This window comes from Dipodomys spectabilis, unplaced genomic scaffold (genome assembly GCF_019054845.1).
Source record: "Dipodomys spectabilis isolate Male_0828 unplaced genomic scaffold, ASM1905484v1 ptg000515l, whole genome shotgun sequence".
Taxonomy (NCBI): domain Eukaryota; kingdom Metazoa; phylum Chordata; class Mammalia; order Rodentia; family Heteromyidae; genus Dipodomys; species Dipodomys spectabilis.
In genome coordinates, this window is record NW_024871192.1 from 518947 (window position 1) to 523270 (window position 4324).

At 37.1% G+C, this 4324-nt stretch overlaps 1 non-coding gene across 1 annotated transcript; it reads left to right on the forward strand.

The window, feature by feature from the left end:
* Positions 1–244: 244 nt before the first annotated feature.
* On the forward strand, positions 245–346 carry LOC122099463. Its single transcript, XR_006145933.1, has one exon. It is a non-coding gene; the product is annotated as a U6 spliceosomal RNA (small nuclear RNA).
* Positions 347–4324: the final 3978 nt, after the last annotated feature.

The following is a 4324-nucleotide window of genomic DNA, read 5'->3' on the forward strand; positions in this document are numbered from 1 at the left end:
TAGTGTTCATTATGACAGGTTCCTTGTACAGAATAATTGAATTCCTCCCCCTACACATCCGTTGAACAATAAATAACTGGAATTATTTTGTTTTTGACATGTCAATCTTGACTTTATTCTTAAAAGTGTTCTTATGTAAGAAATACATTGTTCTAAAATTTCACGACAATTCTTTTGAATTTAATTTTTGTGGAATTGTCTAGTTTAAGAAAATCAATTACACTTTATATATAAAAAATGTTCTGTGCTCAATTCGGTAGCACATACACTAACATTGGAACAATAAAAAGAAGAATAGCCCCTGACTGAGGATGACACGCAAGTTCGTGAAGCATTCCAGATTTTTAAAAGAACAGATGCTGGAGGGGATGTGGACAGAAAGGAACCTTAATGCATTGTTGTTGGGAGTTTAAACTTGTTCAAAGGCTTTGGAAAGTAGTATGGAGGTTCCTCAAAAGACTACACAGAGCACCCCTAAGAGCCAGCAATCTCATTTTGGGCATTCACCCAAATGATCTCAAACAAGACCATACTAAATCTACTAGCAAAACTATGTTCATTGCAGCATTATTTACCATAGCTAAGCTACATAACCAAACCCGATGCCCCACACTAAACGAATGGATCAAGAAAATGTGTGTGTGTGTGTGTGTGTGTGTGTGTGTGTGTGTGTGTATACTGGATTTCTATGCCTCTATCAGTTTGTTAGGAAATGGAAAGACTCGGAAAAAATTATATTAAGTAAATTAAGCCAGGCCCAAAGAAGTGAAGTAAGCCAGGCCCAAGGAAACATAGATCCCATGCTTTCCTTATTTGCAATAACTAGTATGTGTCTGATACAAGCAGAAAAGTTCAGATAAGTTGATGTTAGGGGAATGAACCCCAAGATAAGTATTCAAATGTTTTTTTTTGTTTTTTGTTTTTTTTCTTTCATGCAATTTTTCTAACATATTTATAAGAAGATTTCTATGTTGCTTTGTATGCCCCTCCCCCAAGGTATAACCCATGTTTCACTGCATTTGATGTTGGTATAATTTGCGGAGGGGAAGGGAAAAAAAACAATTCGTTTAACTACGGATGCAGGTGGACCCATTGCAACAATTAGATGTACAAGTCATTATGTAAAAAAATGAACTTTACAACTTTGGGGGGAGGAGGACCGGGTGGGGGAAGTGTGGGAGTATGGGAAGGGATGGGAAGGGGAAGCAAAGAGGAGCCAACAATGCTTGATAAGAAATGTACTCATTATCTTGCCCATGTAATTGTAACCCCTCTGTATGCTATTTTCACAATAAAAAAAAGAAGCTTAGGTCCTATGGTATCCCTTATTTGCAATAACTAATGTATGTCTGGGATAAACAAAGAAGGTATGGTAAGGCGAAAAAAAGGAGGAGGCAACAATACTTGATAAGAAATGTACTCATTACCTTTTCCAGGTAATTGTAACTCCTCTGTATGATATTTTCACAATTAAAAAAAGAGAAAAGGTCAAAAGCAGGCGCATTTGACTAGATAAGATGATGTTAAGGTAAATGAACCCCAAGATAGGGACACGAGTGGTTTTTTATTTGTTTCTGTTGTTTCTAATGTATTTATAATGTACGATGTGATTTTTTTATATGTGCATCCCCCACAGTTAAACCCCTGTTTTCACTGTATCTGATGTTGGTGTACCTCCATCTTGTATATACACTTCTCTAATTTGTGTATGGAAAAGGAAAAAAACAAAATGCTTAAATAAGGATACAGTATGACCCATTGCACCAATGTGATGCACAAGACAGTACGTTGAAAAACGAACTTTACAATTTAGGCGGGGTGGGGGCAGGGCAGTGTACTTGTGGAGGTGGGAAGGAAGGGATGGTGGGGGAAAACAAAGGAGAAGGTAACAATGCTTGATAGGAAATGTATTCATTACCTTTTTCATGTAACTGTAACCACTCTGTACAGTACTTTTACAATAAAAAACATAAGAATGTTCTGGGATGGAAGAGAATATTACCCCTATTTTACCCATATAATATCGTTAACAAAGAAATTAATGCAAAACACTGATATGAATATATTTTGAATAAATGTGTGTGTGTGCGTGTGTGTGAGTGTGTGTGTGTGTGTGTGTGTGTGTGTGTGTGTGTGTGTGTGTGTGTGTGTGTATGTGCGTGCCTGCGCATTTTCATTCTCAGAGTTTGAATTCAGTGCATCAAGGTCTCGCTAGGCTATTCCTCTCTAGGTTGATGAGCTATTATATAAGCTACATCTCCATTCTTGGCTCTTTGCTAGTTCATTAATTAAAAAAAAATCTCATGAATATTTTTGTCCTGATTGGCTTCCAACGGTTATCCACAGATCTCCGGTTCCTGAGCAGATACCCGTGTAGACAGGATTACAGGTATGACCAACCAGCACAAGGCTTTCAGAATACTTTAAAAAGTAGAAGAAAATTTACTTCATAGAGGCTTGTTTATCATCTCCAGCTTTTACAGCATTTTGGAGTGATTATATGTGAATTTATTTCATTTTTGGATTCTTAAAAGACAATAAGTGATGGTATTTAAAAGTTTAATCCTTTTTTTTTTATTGGTCATGTGGCTTGAACTCTGGGCTTGGGCGCTGTCCCTGTGCCTTTCAGCTGAAGGCGAGTGCTCTACCCCTTGAGTGACAGTGCCATTTTGGCTTTCCTAGTGGTTTATTGGAGATAAGAGTCTCATAGACTTTCCAGCCTGGGCTGGCTTTGAAGTGCAATCCTCGGATCTCAGCTTCCTCTGTAGCCAGGATTATAGGCGTGAGCCACCAGCTACCGGATAATTATAGTACTTTTTAAAACGTATACTGGAACTGTGGAACAGAAGAAATTTGTCTCTCTTTAGACCTCAATTTGAGGTCTGAGCATGATAACCCAATGTCACCAACACAGTCTGTGTTGAAGAAAAATGTGACAGAAAACGATTACTGTTGGCAATAATTGCTATGCTATTATTTCTTGGACAACATGAATATTGAATTAAGAGTGTAGGGGAATGGAGAGGATTTTACCTACTGTTTTTATTGCTGACTTTTGGAAATTTTGACTCATTTCCTTCCCCACTGTGTGTCTTTGGGCCATGCATTTAGTGCCTTTAATTACAATATTTCCTAACACTAAAATGGTAATAATATTAGAATTATAGCAAATGTTTTCTTAAGAATTAAGAGAAATAAAATGTGAAAAACTTAACGTAAACTTCTAGGAATGAGCTTACAATTACATGGGCAAGATAATGAGTATATTTTTTATCAAGCATTGTTGCCTCCTCTTTGTTTCCTGTTCCCATCCCTTCCCATCTCCCCCAAACCCCTCATCCCACCAACCCCCCCCCTCCCGCCAAAGATATAAAGTTTGTTTTTCGACATAAGGACTTGTACATCTCATTATTGCAATGAGTCCACCTGCATCCCTATTTAAACGATTTGTTTTTTCCCTTCCCCTCCACAAATTATACAAACATCAAATCCAGTGAAAGCATATGTTATACCATGGGGGATGGACATACAAATCACCAAAAAATTATCTTATAAATGTTCGAAACAATTGCAATAAAGAAAAAAAAATGAATCCTTATCTTGGGGTTCATTTCACCTAACATCAACTTATTTGACCTTTTCTGCTTGTCTCAGATATATACTAGTTATTGCAAATAAGGTAAACCATGGGACCTAGGTTTTTTGGGGCCTGGCTTAATTCACTTAATATAATTTTTCCATGTCTTTCCACTTCCTAACAAATGGGGCAATGTCATTCTTTCTCATGGTGGCATAGAATTCCATTGTGTATATATATCACATTTTCTTCATCCTTTCATCTGGGTTTGTTCCATATCTTAGCCATGGTAAATAATGCTGCAATAAACATAGTTGTGTTGGTAACGGACAAGGGTCTCATATCTAAAATATACCTGGAACTCAAAAAAATTAAATCCCCCAACGACAAATCCTCAAAGAAACAACTGCTCAATAAATAAGTGAGCTAAAGACTTAAAGAGAAACTTCTCTGAAGAGGAAAGGAGGATGGCCAATAGACACATGAAGAAATGCTCAACTTCTCTAGCCATAAAAGAAATGCAAATCAAAACAACATTGAGATACCATATTACCCCAGTTAGAATGGCTATGATCAAGAACTCTAATAACAGCAGATGCTGGAAGGGATGTGGACAGAAGGGAACCTTAATGCATTACTATTTTTCAATTGTACTATTGTTCAACATTTTGGAAAGTAGTATTGAGGTTCCTCCAAAGACTCCACGTAGAGCTCCTCTATGATCCAGCAATACCACTTTGGGGTATT